General features: G+C 41.2%; 1 long non-coding RNA gene across 2 annotated transcripts in view; it reads left to right on the top strand.

The window, feature by feature from the left end:
• The window catches only part of LOC102042224, a 157,606-nt gene extending 144,593 nt beyond the window's left edge, over positions 1 to 13,013 (top strand). For both annotated transcript variants that reach the window (XR_004082941.1, XR_004082942.1), the window contains one exon: positions 12,102 to 13,013. This is a non-coding gene — a long non-coding RNA (uncharacterized LOC102042224). The remainder of the gene's footprint in view (positions 1 to 12,101) is intronic.
• Positions 13,014 to 18,054: the final 5,041 nt, after the last annotated feature.

Consider the following 18,054-nt stretch of genomic DNA (forward strand, 5'->3'; position numbering starts at 1 on the left):
TCATAAATCCAGATTAGATTTCTTTTTAGCAGAAATTTCACTCAAGGTTTTGTGAATGAAGTTTCACTTGGTCTCCATTGAAGAAAAAAGTGGCAAAACATACATTCTTTTCTTGAAATCCTTGTGAAGAATCACCAATATGCTAATGAATCCTCTGTACAAAAAGTCAGTGGAATTTGTGGCTATGTTCTTGGTCTTATTCACATTTTATATGGTCAGTGTTTTAAATTACTAGCACTACATTAGAGTATGTCAAGATGCATCATATAAACAGATACAATTTACCATGACCTTGAGGCAACATGATGTGGACGTTGCATCACATTAGCTATCAAAGTATGTTCCTGATATAGCACAATGTCCACTGCAGACAGAGGTTTGGGTTGTTAGGCATTCTGTACAGTTGGGAGACATATGAAAATCATCTCTCCAGATCTGTGGCCACACAAATTGTATCTTTTAAAAGAGAATAAGTGATAAGAAAAAAAGGACTGAATCCAAGAGGCCCTGCTCCATAGGCAAGGTGAAATCTTTTGCTACCCTGTGAAAAACTCTGCACCTCAAGAAGCACATAACCATGAGGGTGACCAAGCAGGGAACAGGTTGCGCAGAGGGGTTGTGGAGTCTCCATCATTGAGATATTGAAAAACTCCCTGGACATGGTCCTGGGCAACTGGCTGTATGTGATCCTGCCTGACCAGGGGGCTGGACCAGGTGACCTGCAGAGGTCCCTTCCAACCTCAGCCTGTGATACCCACAACTCCCAACAGCAAACGCTTGCTATAGCAATGCACCAGTGCACAGGGGTTAGGAAAACCAGTTCTTCCCATGCTCTTTTCTTCACTGCCTGTCCCAATGGCCTTGCCAGAGCATTTTGTGAGTTAATTTTGGGATTTTCTCTCCCAAATCACAGTTCTCTGCTCTGCCACAGAGCTCTACCCCAAGACTTGAAGGGGAGATGTGTCACCTTGCCCTTGTGTTTTCCCAAATGTGTTACTCCTGGCACAACCAGCTTGTTTTCCCAGGAGCAGGGGACCTGCACAAGTCAAGCTGCCATCTCTCTCCCATGCCATGCTCACTCAGAGCACGAGCCAGAGGGGCAGCTGCTCCCATGGATCAAGGCCCTGACTCTCCCGGCTGTGCCAGGTTTGTGCAAATCGACCTTCAGCAACCCACTTCAACCTTCTGTTCTTCCTCCCTCCCTTATACTTCATACTGTTGTAATTTTGCAAGCTGCTTGGGCTAGGTATCATTCTCACTATCTGTGTCTGGTTTCTAGCCCAGACGTCAGCAGGGGTTGCTGCATGCTGCTGCAATATAAATGACTAATGATGATGATAAAAGGTGTGGGAGTTGATTGCCTGGAGAGTTACCCTACTTTGACAACTTTGGTTTAGAAACTAGCTTCTTCCTCAAATTATCTGCTATTTTATCTTATTACATCTAATGTTTTACAAGTGGCAAGGGATTTTTGGCTGCCTCCATTTTGGAGTGCCCATCCCAGGGCTTTGAAAGAGGCTTTGAAATTTTCAGAGTTTGGATGGTGTTGCTGTGACAGTGCCAATAGCCTTCAGTGTGAGTTGCAGGGTATTGGAACCTTTAAAATTCAGCTGCAAATGCATCCTAAAAGAGGCCTTCAATAGGGAAGTACTCTATTTTTAAATTTGGACTGATACAGGTAATAATTACACACAAAACAGTGTGTGAAAAGAACATTATCAAGGTTGTGCAGCTCAGCACTTGAAGCTAAGAAATGCTGTAAGCACAATTGTCTCTACTCCATTAATTTGCCACCTTGCACAGGTGCATCAGTCACAGACTATTTTTGCACAGGATCCGAGTCTCACTTGGTGCCCATAATAAATGACTCCGTTTGTGAGTTCAATACTTGATTTTCTTTTCCAGGCTTGGTTCAGACTCTGCTGTGAAGGCAAAATTATTTCCTGCTGGGACATTCCAGGGTGTTCTACCGTGTGGGTCCTTGCCATGTGCAAACTCTGACTAATTTCCATTTATAGCATCTTAATAGCAATTCTGAGTGTCATTGCTCCCTGGTACAGCTGATAACCTAAGGCAAAAAAAGAGCAATATTACAGATACCCATAACTGTGGGTGTCTAATGTAAATTTTTCAGAGGACCTGGCAGCACATCCTGCAGCTCCTGTTACCTTCCCCTACTCCACTGGCCAGTATTGCCACTTTCAGATATTCCAACCCCCAGGCCCAAGGCAGGCTCCCAGAAACACAGATCAGGGGAACAGGTCTGAAAAGTACTGTGTGAGCAGCTTGTCCTGTTCCTCAGAGCAGCGTCTCAGACTTACAGACAAAAGACTGCTGTTCCTCTTCTCAGATTTTCCTGACACGTTTAAATTCAGAAAAAAAAAAAGAAATTGAAACATTCTACAAGAAAAAGCTTTCTTTTTCTCCTCTTCTATGGGAAACTCGTGGTGCTCTGACTGAAGCTGGAATTCGGTGCTTTCTAAAGCCTACCTGATAATGCACAAACAGATGGAGGCTGAATTCTTTCTGGATCACCTTTAATTGTGGCATTTTTGGGTGGTCTTTGTAAATTAATAACAAAAGACCCAAAGAATTTATTTTTAAAAGAAAAATGAGAACCTTCTGTTGTTCAGATTTTCTTACGGAAAACTATCAATGTCATTTCAACCTATTGGAGTGCCGCAAGGATACACCAGGCTAGGAGAGTAATTAAACATGAAAAGAAATTACAAGATAAGTAATTTCTTTTACAATACCTATCACTTAAAAATTAACATCTTTTCAGACACACAAAACCTTCTTCAGCACTTATATCAAACCATCTCAGCCACAGTAAAATTGAAAATACAGTCCTTGCTTCAAAGTAAAGATATTTGAGTATTTCACAGAAACAGTTGTCAGGTTTTTATACGGATTAAAAAAATGATTTACAAGTATCATTTCTATATACAGCAAGGGGTTTTTTTTTCAAAAAAAATATTTTTCCTGAGACAAATGGCCAGTAAGTATAATTTCAAACCAAACAGTTATAATTTTAAAATTATTTTAAAAAAACCTGAACAAAACTCTCCTAAATCAGAAGGTGTCACTTGGTTAGATTTATTTGTAGTTTCCCTTAAAATACCCATAATTAAAAATTAATTTGGGAATAAAGATATAGATAGAAGTAAAAGTGGAGATTTTAGGCTTTATAGATTATTGTTCTACCTACACACTAAAAGATCTTTCCTAGAGAAACTCTACTTCTATATTCCTCAGGCTTCTGGATGCTCTTCTGGTGTACATTTCTTTTGTAAGGAGGGGTCATATCTGAGCTAAAGGTAGTTTGATCCATTATGGGCCAAATTATCTTCTGGCCTTGGCTGCACTTGGAGATATTATATAGCAGCAAATTAATATAAATTTATGTCACTTTCCCTTCTCTTAATATTTTTAAATGTCTTTGAAGCAGCTCAGTTTCCATTCCAACATGCAGTGGTGAGGGCAGATCTTCAAATTGCTTATGACAGAGGTTATGTGCCTTCTGGCAGATAACGGAGACCTGTCTTTCTCTGAGACTTGGATATTGCATTTTTTCCTTGTACAGGGCTTTCAATGTATTTTTGCTCCTAAAAGAGAAGCCTGGAGATGCCCTTGAAATAGAAAAATAGGTCTGAAATTATAGTGATACTTTAGCATCTCATTCTTTCACAAAGCTTTTTCAGCTAATACTATATTTATCTGGGAAAAAAATTGAAAATTTGGGGAATTCTACCGATTTATTTGTTCGTTTGTTTATTTTTCTATATCTGAATTTTTCAGCATCCAGATGTGCTCATGATAGATTTTTATTGTTCTCCTTTGTTAACCCAGGAAAGATGAGCAAAAGACTGGAAGAGAGAGCTCTGGCTTCAAACTTCAAATTTTTATCGTAATTTCTGGTGTGTGGTAGGGAGAAGTGTTAGTTTCTTCTTTTCCTTTTTCTTTTTCTTTTCCTTTTTCTTTTTTTCTTTTTTTTTTTTCTTTTTCTTTTAACGAAAAGTGTCCTTTCTGCCAACCTTGATATCTGTAAATGACAAAATCTTTGGAGTAAACACAGTACAGCTTCAGCTCACAGGCTGGACATTGATACCTGAAGTCCAGAAAGGTTTTGCCATCTGCTCCTTAAAATTCCTTCATATTAACAGAAAAGCCAGAGAGAAAGGCAAGAAAAATAACCAAAAGCATGGAATAGCCTCTGTATGAGGGTACCACCAGACAGACTGGGATTTGTCAGTGTTGAAAAAAGATGGCTACAGGGATATGGCAAGAGACTTACAACATTCTAGGTGGCCTGAAGAATAAAAGCCAATTACTCATTTTGTCCCAAATTGCCTAATGAGGAATGAAAAAAATAAATTCAAATAATAAGTGGATACTTTTCCAGAAATCCCTTAATTATCTTTTGGCATCATTGCTAGAGGACACTGTAGTGACAAGTTCACTGAAGATTGCAAAATAGCAAAACAGAAAGAAAACAATAATGGGTCCAAGTCAAGCTTTTAGTAGCATCAAGGAGTAAGATGCTACTTAAATTAGCTGCATCCATACACTAATTTAACTACTGACTACTCTTGGGATAAAGTTGTTCCTTGCTTTTCATTCATTCAACCATTTTTTCTATTTTTTCAGCTTAAAGACTGTCTTGTTGCCTCCTAAAGTGGAAGGCAGCCCATGAACTCTGATTTCAGCAAATGTGAGAGAGTACTGTCACTAACTTCCAACAAACCAGGATTTCATTTTCCTCTGTGTGAGCAACAAACAGAAGTTGGACCATCTGAGTTTTTCTAATAAAACTGAGCAGTACTTGCACCAGTATTACTGTGGAAATCTAAAGGTCTGAAAAGAAATAATGAGCATTTAAAAGGAGGAAAATGGCAAGTGTGTGCTACAGCACCACTGAGAGTCAAATGCTTCTGCTCCTGAGCATTAGCACTGAGCAACCCAGCAAAGTGCTGTGTATCAGGAAAATGGGTTGTGAACACAAAATAGGCCAGTGCAAAACCAAACAGAAGCACACTGAATTTTCACTGCTCTTCAGGTTGAACCAGAAAATTGCTAACCTCTGGGCTTGTTAAATTTGGACTTTTAATCATAAATGCTTCCTCCAGTTGTGTTTTATATAGACTTAATTTTGATCTGTAACAATTCATTCATTCTTCATAGTGCATCTCATCATACCAAAAGGGGAAGGACTGTGAGTTAAAGGGTAATTTGCTCTCCCTTTGGGCAGGTTTGTTTCTTTCACAACCCAGGAACCTGGGACTCATGAAGCTTTATGGATCCTGACGTGGGAAGCCTTGCTATAGGTGGAGGAACCAAAGGCTGTCAGTGAGGCTGGGGATGGCACTGCCTGCACACTACTAACAGCCTGGTGCTTGAGGATCATTATTCTGCTATGGATGATACCTCTGTTTCTAAGATAAGGGTATTTGTATGGAAAATATTTGATTTCTTTACAATAGAGCTTAGGTATCCTGAGTATATCACAGCTGTGAGTAGTCCCAGAGACATAAAGGAGAAGAAGGAAGAACTGTAAAACTGACTGCAAGTCCTTTTCCTCCCCTGAGTTCTAAACTACCTGGGGAACAAAAACTTCTGCCAGGACAAACTGGATCAGACCCAAGGTGAAGAGCAGGATGAGCCCTGTAATACATTACTTATTTAAATTCTGCCCTCTCAGAGTAACCTCTTTGCTGCTGAGCGCTTCCCTTTATTCCAGAGGGGGTCTCACATTGCTGAGACCTTTGGAAATATCCTGTAGTGCTATAAATAGCAAGTATTTCCCAGTGACTAAAACCTGCAGCATAGCAGCAGTCTGATGTGGGTTTATTTTGCTGCTTGAGGACTACATAAGTGTCCTCTCTCTGCTGAGACATCCCTTTGCTTTAGGCACTGGTCTCTCTGCTCACTGCTGGGGAGTGTTATTGAACCTGGCTCACATTCCTGTTCCTTCTGATCTTTTTCTCTCTAATGAAAGATCTCCCCATGGGCACCTTTCCTAGTTTCTCCTCTCCCTTCTCTTATGGCAGGTCTTTGCTTCTCTTGGGTATACTGATTTTACTGTTTATTAATTTCTGCTCATTCCATTTTGATTCCTCTGTTATTCAAACATACTGTGCAGTGCCTGTGCACACTGCTGTGTCTGGATGAGCTTTTAGTCAAGCTTTTTATAACCCCAGAGCTTCTCTTGGCCTTATCTTGCATTTACATGGTGTCTTTCAGTTCCCAACTGAAAGAAATCCAACTCTAAGAAGAAATGCAAATGTGGTTCCCTGCACCTACCAGTGCTTCTCTGAGCAGGATCTCGACTGATAGCTGACAAGTACCCTGGGTTACTGGAGTTTAGGAGAGGACTGTTCAGCAAAAACAGCACAAGGATCAAAAGCAGATAAAAAGTCATCACAGAAGTGAGAATGTGACAATGTAATCCCTAGAAAAAGAACAGCAAACAAGCAAAATGTGTGTGCCAAGCGTGCCTTCCTCCCATACATCACAAGCAGCAAAACTTAATGCCCTGCTCAGCATCTTGCTTGGGGGCTGTCCAGGTTTTAAGCCAAGCACCCAACTTCCCAAGTTTGCCCTTGGAGGAAAAAGAGGTTTTAAGTACTTACTAGGAGGAAAGGAACAAAACTGCATTTGGCTGTGATGTTTAAGTGAGGTTAAATCCTCGAGGAGCCTCTCCTCCCGGTTTGGTAATTCGAGTACTTGTTTGTGAGACAAGGGAAGGTGTCAGCTCCAGCAGCATCTGCACTCCCACTCTGCTGTGTGTGATTTCTGTGCCCTCTTCAGTTTGCTAATCAAAACAAGTTTCTGCTGCGTGTTTCTTATCCCCAGAGGGTGGAACTATCCTCAGAAAATTAAAGCTCTCTTATCTCTTAATGTGTCATCACAACTAATAGCCTGGGGACTGTAAACAAGTTTAAATATCAAAACAATTTGGCTGGTGATTGTCTGTGATTATGGATTAAGAATACAAAATTTGTGCTCACTGATATTCAAGGTAGATTGAAAACAAGGAGCCATATCCTCAGCTGATGTAAGTGGAGGTGGCTGAGCTGAGCTGGGGGAGGAAGACTGCTTTGTACCAGCTGAGCATCTGAGCATCGGGGAGGTTTTCAGAAGTTTCCATTCTTGTTTTTCAGGGTGCCAGATAATACATGACAGCACAGGGCTGATCAGGAGGAGCACTGAGGGCCTGAATGATCTTCCCCTTCTCTGAGTTCCCAGGAGCTCAGATTCTGCTGGCTGAGCCCTCCACTTGCAGCCTCTTTGGGGAGCTCATAAATAATGACGTAGAGGAGAAATGATTTAATATTACACAAGTTTTTCAAGATCAAGTCAAGGTGCCAGAATATTCAAAAACTGTCAGATGTGTCAGGGCAGGTGCTTTGTGAGGGATGTGCTTTGTACCTTAGATGTGACAAACATACTGCAGTAAATTCTCAAACATGCACTTGCTACTGCCTTTTCCAAAGCCCTGCCATCAAGCCATCACCTTTAGATCAGTCATGCTGAGTGAAGAGATGCAAAAAGATCTTTTGCTAGAAATGCTTTTCCTGGTTCATTAGATTGTTTACAATGCCAGTGATGTGCAGAATGTTCCCCAGATTTGGGGAGATGGTAGTGGGTGTATATCATAGCACAGCTGGATATAAAACTTTTCATGTTAGTGTGTTCCTGTTTTGGAATGAACATGGAAACAAATATTTGCAAGGCCCCATTTTGTTATGGACCGTTTTCTGCTGTAGGCTGAATAACCCATTCTTTAAAGAATCCCACAGATGAAAAACTGAGGCAGAGAGAGAATAAGTGGATTTCCTGTAGATAAAAGGAATTAGGCCAGCAGAAGTGCAAGGAGATGAATAGTGTAAGGAGTGTTCTAACCACTGAACTGTCCTTGTCTCCCATGTGCAGTGCAGAATACACAAAAAATTTATCTTTTAATGGATAGCTTTTTGGAATATGTATCTGTACAAAGGCTGATGTTGGTTAATGTTGAATCTTAGAAAATGAAGTAGACATTAATTTTGATATGGCAGGAAAGTGCTTTCCTAATGAGAGAGCAATTAAATAAGGATAGTTATTAGAAGAAATGGTAAATTTAGTGTTCTCTAGCCCTCCTATCTGAGCAGTTCTAGCCGTGGTTCTGGGTTGGAAAAGGAATGCTTCTGTCAAGCTTGAAAAAATAAAAGGAAAAATGTGTCATAAGAATAATAAAAATATTAAATAATGTCAAATAAATGAAATCAATTTCTAGAAGATAATAATAAAGACTGAGAAAAGATACCCAGAAAGCCAGATGACTTTTCTATTTTCTTAATTGGGGTAATTATACTAAAACTGACAGCAAGTATTTCCCCAGTAGAAAAAAACACCCACAAACCTCAGCCAGCAAAAATACCACTCTGAGCATGAGACCTGTGAAGGTTAAAGGCTTGAGTCTGCCATTAGGAGAGTGCTACTCTTCTCCCAAGGTCAGTCCTTACATATGGAGAAGTAATTTTCATTCTGCTCTCCTCACTGTACAAAGTCAACGCTTACCTTGATTTCAACAGTGCTATATTTGGCAAAGTATTAATATAATTGTGTTTGGTCCCAGTCATGTCCTGTTTGAATGTTAAACTCCTCTTGAGACCAAGCCTTTGTGTGTTGTCTCTTGTAGCTTAGGTGCTATATAAAATGGAGAGCAGTACAGACCGGCTGGAGCAATCCTCCCAGAGAAACCTGTGCTGCCAGTGCCCACCCTGTGTGTTTTCTGGGGGTTTTACTTCACACCAGCTTTTGTCTGGATCCCTACTACCATGGGCTGAAAGCACTTTTTGGGGTGTAATTTCATGCAAAAAAGATGCAGTTCATGCAGTCCCAGGATGCACCATAGTGTGAGCCAAATACAGCACACAGGCATACAGAGACAACCTCCAACAAATCACACTGTGCATCAGCCCCTCTGCAAACTCAACTGCTGGTGTCCCCTTGTTGTTCATCATGTTCCAGCTACCAGATTCTCTGTGCATATTTTGTTGCATCGCACTGAGGACTTCTCCCTCAGGTAAGGCCTCTTAGTGGGACAGAAATAACCTGGCAGTCTGATTCATGTCACCTGAATTGAAACCACCCACTATATCCTTGCTAATAAGTTCAACTTGCAAAGAGGAAAAACGTGATTGTACAGCCTCAGATCAGAGATTGTGCAGCCCAAGGACCTCTGCCTTTCTCATTAGCCAGTAATGGGTGCCTGGGAGAGACTTTAATAATAAGGCAAAGATATGGTGGTACTTCCCCAGAATAATTTCTTAGCTTACAAAAACTTCACAACTCAAGGATTTGCTAAGCCAAAGGCTTTGTCTTTATATCTAACAGTCTTTGATATGTCTCCTGCGTGTGTGAATTATTTAGCTACTTTTCAGATGGATGTTAATTTTAGCATCTAATATTCTGCGGGAGAGAATTTGGTATTGACTCCATGCTGCACGGTTTATTAAGAAAAGAATGGGAATGTTAATAACAGCAGCTCAGAAGCTGTCTGAGCCCCCGTGCTGCCTCTGTTCACATTAATCCTGGAGTCAGGATTTCCTAGCACATGTGGTGCAGGATCACTGAACCAAAGTGAAGAGTGCCAGTGGCTGCAGAGCCAGGCTGCCCCTTGAGAGCTGGGGCTCTGCCCCACTCTCTGTGGGTTTTTTGCTGTGAATGGGAAACTACCCAAAGCACGGGATGCAGAGTCAAATTGTACCTTCTCTGGCTTTTTTCAAGCCAGAAAGGCTTGACCCACAAGATGCTTGGGTATGATTGTATTTCTGTGGGAACCAGTGTGCTGAATCAAGACTTTTCAGGTCTTGTGGGAACCAGCCAGAGAGAACTTCACTCTCCCCTCAAATCCTCCCATTCTAGGCCTGGGATTTTATCAGACTATATTTGTAATCCTACTTGATTTCTCAAATAAACAGTGAAATGCAAACAGTTGGCCAGAGGGAAAACCTTCCAGTTACTGAAGGGGAAAAGAACAGAATATCCAAATGACTCATGGCTCTGTGGGTGAAGTAGTGGCTGCATGTCATAGCCTGGGATGTGGGTTTGTGGTCCGATGCCACACGGAGTGGATGCACTTAGGTTGTGACGTTAGTGAAAATGGCTTTGGTAGGAACGCTCCTGTGATTTCCCAGAGACAAGTTGTTTGTTAAGATACCACTGACTGCTCAGTGGCCATTAACAAGATAGGAAGGACATACACCAGGTGTAGCCAAACCCTCCTTTGGGCACCAGCTGGGGCAAATGTGACAAAACCCTTCTGCTGCTGGAAGAGGTAGGTCCTGCAGGAAGAGCTGGAGATGGCTGTGGCTGAAGGAACTCTGGGGACAGTTTCTGAGAACTGGAGCCATATCCCTGTGAAGTACCTGGTGCCTGTGAAATTTTGCTTTCCTGGGGCAGGTTATCCAAAGACTTTCTGGATGATCATGCTCTGATGTTTGATGCTCTGATGTTTGATGCCCTTCTCCTTGGTGCCCCTGCTCCCAGTGACTGCTGTCTGCTGTGGGTACTCTCAGGTTTCTGACTCCCTTGTTATTTTTTTTCTGGTTACCACTGGTTACAGCAAGACAAAACACGTAAATGGTAATGCAAGTGTAAGTACAAAGGCCTCTGCAGGGCCCAGCTTCTGCCTTACTTGCCACTAATCCCTTGTACCTGCTGGGAATCAAACACTTCTAGGAAGTTGCCAGCAGTTACTCTCTGTCCTATATATGAACCACTTGCAGATGTGACAAAACTAAAGGTTGTTCCTCTCAGTCTCTCCATTGCAGGATTTCCTTATCCCTCCCTGTCCTTTCCATCCTTTCAGTGCTCTGCTGCTGCTCTGTGGCTGTGCAGTGCAGGAGCAGCTCAGAGGAGCTGCAGGTCAGGACCCTGCTGTGATGATTTCTGCTGGAGGGGAGCTGCCCCCAAAGGAGGTGGACAGTTTTTGGGCAGCCCTCACCCCTCTGAATATATGCACTGCCAGGGAGATACTGCTTTTGCTCTGTGAGGTAATGGAGGGAGGAATGAGGGTCCACTAAAGGACCAAATCAAATCCCTCTTTAAGGGGGAACTGTTGGGGAACATTTTTTTTTTCTACATCCTACCACTTTCTGCTGCAGAAATATGATGGAATATGGTTTGTAGCTTGGAAGATAACAGCAGGGCTTTGCCTGAACCCAGACCTTGGCAGATCAGTTGGCACTGGGAGACCAGCCAACCTTTTTCAGTTTTTTGGGACACTCTGGTTTGCCCATGTGATTAAAATTTGCAGTGTTAGATAAACACGGATAAGAATGTATCCATTTCTAATTTGAACAATCAGATGATGGGAAGACCAAGGAAGCTTCTTTGTTTGTGGCTTCAGCTGTGCTGGGAGTCAGGGCTCGTCCCACATTTGAGGAATCTTCTTTTTTTAGGCTGGGGCTGTTGCTTGGGAAATGGCTGTATTCTCCCTGCAGGCAGATCGATACATTTCAGCTCACTGCACTGCAAGTAACTTTTCATCATACATTAAGAACGAGGAAAATAAAAGCCAAGATGGATGTTATTTTGGTTTTGCTTTTATTTTGAATTATTTATTAAGAAGCCACTGCTGTCTTCCTTCTCATCGGGAGACAAAATGCCTTTCTCTTTAATGATTCTTTCCTAGTAAAAAAAGAAGCAAGGTCTTCCCAGTTTTATTTCCTTCACTAGCTTCTTGGCACTGAAGTGTAAATATGGGGTCTCCACCACAGAGCAAGATCCCAGTGCAGGAAAAGTCCCCACTGATGCTGGAGGAGTCACACCTCATGGTACATTTCTGACCAGTTTTATAATGTTATAGCAGCTGTTATGTGTGCTAGGAGCGATTGCTGGCACATAAGCAGAGGGTTATAAGTAAAACACAGAATAGCTGAACTATAATTTTAATTATTTACTGAACAGCTAATAGAAATACTAATTCTTTTCAAGAGAATTCTTAATAAAATGTGTTATGGGACAAAAATTCTGCCATTGGTTTCACTATTAATATGAGTTTCTATACTCCAACTAATAATCCATTTTGATGTTTTTGTCCTTAAATCTAGGTTATTCTGAAGGGGAGGATAAAGAAACTGGCCACCAAGATGGTAATCACTAGTGGAAATGAAGAAGATAAAGGCAGTCAAGAAAAGGAAAGCAAAGAAGAAACCATCTTGGCAATGCTTGGAATTATTGGGACAATTCTGAACCTCATTGTGATCATTTTTGTGTATATTTATACAACGTTGTAAACTAGAAGGCATGCAAATAGACCAGATAAAACGGCCATTAAGAGTGACAACAAACATTGCTGACTATTGACAAGTTCTTTAATCAGAATTGACTCTGTATTATATTAACACATCATAAAAGCACTGCCTGAAGGCAGCGAAGACTGAAGCACAATTAATTTAACAAGACTTTTTCACACAGTAATAAGCTTAACTCTTCTGTCCTGCCCTCTCCCTTTTGGCTGGGTTTTCAGTTTGGGGGAGAATGACTGCAGTTATATAAGTTGTATCTTTGAAGAAACCCACCAGGGATATGTTGTTTTAAAACAATAAAAAAAAAAGGAAAAGAAAATAAAAGAAAGGAACAAAAAAAAAAAAAAAGGAAAAGAAAGAAACTGCAAACTATATATAATTAGAAATGTATGCTGTATACCCGCAAAGATTGAACTCAAAGATAGCTTCATAGCACAGATCACGTGTCTGTTAGGTCAAATGGTTTTTTCTCTTGGCTTTTGCTTTTACTTACATTGAATCTGACAAGCTTTTTATTTAGAATGAACATATGGTGCAATCATGAAAAAAACAATTCTGTTGAGCAAGGTCTGCCTAAACCTGATAAAATGTTGGGAAAAATACATGACATGGTTATTTTTCCTTTCTCATTTGCTTAACATCTGTGTCTGTTCATACCAATGTTTATAAATATATATTTTTAATAAATGTGCTATATTTTTAGCATGAACCAAATATTTGGAGACACTTGTATTCATGCAGCTAAATTTTGTTTGATTAAGTGCCCCTTTTGACAATGGATGTTATTTTCCTCGGCAATTATACAGCAGTCTTGTTTGCAGCCCTCTCACTGAGGTCTGAAGCAAGCTCACATCATGCTCACATGCATGACTTGAAGTTGGAATGTCAGCTGAAAAGCATTGCTGCTTAATATGGGAAATAGCAAAACATTGTAAGGTGACCTTTGGAGACTGGTTGCAGAAATGAGGCTCTATTTATAGTTAAAAAAAGAAAAAGCAAATGAAAGGAACACTGAGGCATCTCACAAAATATTGCAAAATTCATAGAATTTATGGCTTTCAGTATCTGGTCACGCTCTCTAAGTACTTGTGCGGAGAGAAGTGAGCAGAGGTTTATACAGTTGAAAAGAGAAATTTATAGAGCCTAAAGTGAGGGGCTGAAGTGAAATCCAGATTGTAAATACAGAGTGTATTTTAAATGTGAGGATCATTAACTCTTTTATGCTTCTCTGACATGTGCTTTAACTGAGTTGGTGCAGTGAAATTCTCTGACTTGTGTTTTCGACAGGAATGTACAATGATGATGATCACCATTTTTCTTCAGAGTTCAGTACCTATATATACAAAGCATTAAAAATATGAGATTTCAATTCTGCCTCAAGCTGCCTAAGTACATTGCCTACTAACTCTGATATATCCTCTTAAAAACCAGGTCAATTAATTGTTTACTGACTTGTGGTTTGGATTGCATCCTCAGATGCACAAGGAGGATTGGTATTGAAGTAAGCTAGAGCTGTGAAAATTTTCACCTTAGAGTCTTATTAATTTTAGTGATCAGACCTGTCCCTCTGGAATCAATAATGACTTTTTCACCATTTTCCAGGGTCTAGGAATGATCTCAAAAATACAGCATTTCAGTGCAGGATATAAAAGAAAGCCTGGAAAATCCTGAGGGGCACCTCTTATAAACAGAGGTGTTTAGTCTCTTATGGTATCATACAGTCAATAACAAAACCATTAAGAGTAGAAAAAAGGTCAGTAAATAAATTACAATGAAATCCAATATGAAGACTGAAGGAAAGCAAAGCAAAAATAATCTCATGTTAATGAAAACATGTCAGGGTGAGAGATGTGAGAAAATGAGCAGAGATCTGAAGTAGAAAACAGCACAGAAAGCCAGTGCCATGCATGCCAGCATGGCTGAGGAAACATTTGTGTTTGCACAGTGCTGGTAGAGCTGCAGGTCTCAGGGAGGACAAGAAACAGTAGCGGTGCAGGACAGTATAGCTCAGTGAAGGTGATCTTGTTTTTTAATTTATACCTATTTATTGATAATTCTAAGGAATCAGCAAACTCTGCTTTTGATCATCCTGATGGCTAAAATGTATTTCACTCCACTGAGCATTGTTTTTCTTCTGTTTAAACTACTGCTGCTCACAGCCTGTGGCTTTGAGCACCTGCACACGCTCCAGGCACCAGTGGAACTTCAGCCAGCCCCTTGCCTGCCAGGATCTTCTCTGCAGATGTTTCTCTTGAACTTCTCCTTTTCCAGCAAACCACAGCAATCTGCCCAAGGCTCATGCCCATCTTCTAGAGGGACATCCTCTGAGCCAAAAGTCTCATGCCAGATATGTCTTTGTCTCCCTCTGCCTCAAATGGTAATATATCTTCTTGGGGGCAGGAGATGCTTAATGAATGAAATTTCATGAGGGGTTCTACTATTATTACAAATTAAATTGGAAAACAGCATAGGACACCTCACCCACTGAAGCAAAGTGGGAGCTTATGCTGCTCAGCACAATTGCACTTATTCAGACCTGGGCCAGCACCTCCAGCAAGTCAGGTATGGCAAATAGCCCAAACAAGCTGAAATGGTGGATCAAGGGCCCGAGGAATCCATGCTTTCTCTGCTGTGCTTTGCCTGTTAGTCCTGATGGAGGCAGTGTGTGCAGGTGCACTGTCACCCCTCACCAGCAGCAGCTGTGTGCAGTGTGCTTTGCCACAGGACTTCTGTTCCTCTGAAAGAGGAAGAAAGGTTTATCCCATTCCATAAAAAGTTTAACATTTAATATTTTAATTTTACAGGTTTCTGTTCACAGATAGTTCTAGAAATATCCCGGGGCAATTTCTTCTTAAGTAGATTCATTAAGTATTCATTTAAATAAAAATGAAGAGTTTCCTTTGAGGGCAATTTCTTTACCTTCTATTTGGTATTCATGAACAGTGATAGGGGAAAAGTATGTTTTCAAGAATGACAGTGGAAGAGGATTATTTTATACAAGGATCTGAAGGTGTGCCTACCCAGGCAGCTGTGGGCAGGCCTGCTCTTGGCTCAGTGACAGCTGGAGCCAAATTACCCTCATGCTTTTTTCATGTGAGCAGTTTTCAGCATGCACCTATAAGAAATATTCGACTAGGTAATATAAATGTCATGGATACCTTATAGTCAGCAACTGCTCTATAAACAGTTGAATAAAACTTCTCATTACAAGAGTTGAATGGTAAATTTGTTTTGGCAAGGAAAAATCCAACAGTCTCATTTTTGGCTTGACTTGTATGTAATGCAAACAGTTTCCAAAGTAAATTTAAAAAAATGAAATATTAGTCCATTAGTGACAGGAACTTTCATCTTCGCATTTGAGTAGAAGGAAATTAATATCCAATACCATAACAAGATATTAAAGCATCGCCTTTTGCTTCAGGCAACTAAGAATACGATTATCCTATGTAGATTGATGGTCTATGTCATGGGAATGAAAAATATTTTCATGAGGTGACAGAAAGATGACACTGTCCCCATTATTATCTGTTGTGTTGTCTGGTGGATAGAGAAAGACTTTAAAGAAGGGAGAAGATAAACCTATTTATTATGCACTATTAGGAGAAAGAAAACAGACAGGTTACTGCCCTCCAATCTGGTTCCTACAACTGCATTGAAAACTCAACATCTTGGGAACCACATCTTTAGAGAGGAATGTATCACCCTGTGTGTTGGCTCTCAGGGCCGTCCTTGCGGTTCTGTACCTTCTGCTCCTTCCACCTGCACTCTGCAGCAGTGTGTGGCTCATTGTGCCTGAGGAGAGCTTGAACACAAATCAGCCTGACAGCCTCTGGAAGCAGTTGTTTTGTTTTACTGAGGTGTAACAATCTACTGTGGGCCTAAGTTTTATTATTTTAAGGACAGTCAATCATCGTCATCATGTTACTGTCTGATAATCCAGGGGATACTTCACTATGTGAACACCCAGATAAATCCCATACCTGGCTTACAGGTAAAATTTTTATTCAGTAGGCATCAAAATACAAAAGAAAGCTTCAATTACATCACAACCAAACTTCAAGCATTGCTTAATGTGTCTTATACTTCCATTTATCTGTACACTGGAGCTCACCCCAAATGCGCCAAGATCTCATCTGTGTCAATATGTCTCATCTCTGCTGAGTCAGAATTACCACTTCTGTGTGAATTATGGCATATGCAGAGAACTTGATCCATAGAGGGAAAGGAAAAAAATTAACTGAATTAGAACTACAGGGAGGCAGCACTGCAGAATTTACTAATTAGTTTGAGGTCTAGCTGGAGTACTTTGTTTCTGGATGGCCAATATTTTGGAGAAAAAAATTATTGTTCCTTGGAAAGTTTTGGGAAGAAATATGTCTAATTGAAAGAAAGAACCTCATTGAAAATATTTCAGCAGCAGTCCTCCAAAGAAAACACTGACCAGGACTCTGAGTGTCTTGCTCCCCAAGAGAACTGTTTGGCAGCCCAGGAACACAGTGCACATAAATGTAAGCACCTCCTGTTTACTGAGAGGCTTTGTCTTCTCTGGAACAGAATGCACAGATTTACAAAGATTTACAAATTTATGAAATAGCACATAATGCAACATCAACAACAAAAAAATCTGTTTACCTTTATTTCCAGCAGATGTGCTGCAGACACCCTGCAGAACCTGCACTGCTTCCATGCCTGGCTGTGTGTTTTGGAGGCTCATCCCAGAAGATCTTATAAACTCAGTGTAGCTTTCTTTCCCCTCCACTGATCCAGGAGAAACAAAACCTATTATTCAGTGTGGAAACCTCCACACCAGACTGAAATCCCACATGCTTCCCTATGCATTTATCTGCATATGAACCATCTGGTGTCCAATAAGACTTTCCTTGTCTCAGGCATTAGGTTTGCTTATTTGCATTTCACCTGGGGGCTCAGGCTGTGAAAGGCAATTTGTAGAGCTGAAAGCACCCAACTGTTTTCAATGATCCAGCTGTACACAATGGAGCTGTCACCTGGAGAGTGCCTGCTCACGTGCATGGCACAGCTCACACCATCCTCCCGGTGTGGTCTCACACTGACACAGCCTCTGGGAGACCCAGGGGTGGGGCTGGGCTGTAACTGGCCCTCACAGCCCAAAAAGTGCTCTGTGCAAAAGCCTGGATCCCAAGTCAAGCTCTGTAGAGTGAAAGGACATCCTGCCTTGTTGATGGAAAGGCACTTTGCTATCCCCACTGGGACCCCTTCTTCTGCAACCAGTCCCAGTTCAGCTGAAGGTGACCCATGCACCACCCTGAGCCTCTTGTGGCAGCTGCAGAACTTCCTTCCCCCTGAGGGAAATAAACAGCTCTGGACTTTCCCAATCTCCTAGAATAAGGAACCAGGTCACTCTTGCATGGCAGAAACAGCAGCAGGAGCATCAATTTCTGGCTGACAATGACAAGGCCACCTGCCTAGGGTGCTGATGGGAACCCTTTTCTCACCCATCATTCCTCACAGTCTGGCAAATGCAAGTTAATTTCCTGAACTCCAGGTTCTTCCCCACAGTCTCAGTCACCATTCAGACTGAGGCAGACTTTTTTTATGATGCTGAGACTTTGTTAAACTCAAATGGCTCCCGAAGCCAAGTCTTCAGGAACATATTAAATGTCATGATTCTTTCATTTGGCCTTGATATCATGAAGCTGTCACCATAACAAGCCTTGGGTGTTGTCAGCCTCTGCCATCAAGGTGTTAAGGGACAAGCATTAGCCAGGGACACCAT

The sequence above is a fragment of the Geospiza fortis genome, unplaced genomic scaffold (genome assembly GCF_000277835.1).
Source record: "Geospiza fortis unplaced genomic scaffold, GeoFor_1.0 scaffold23, whole genome shotgun sequence".
Taxonomy (NCBI): Eukaryota; Metazoa; Chordata; class Aves; order Passeriformes; family Thraupidae; genus Geospiza; species Geospiza fortis.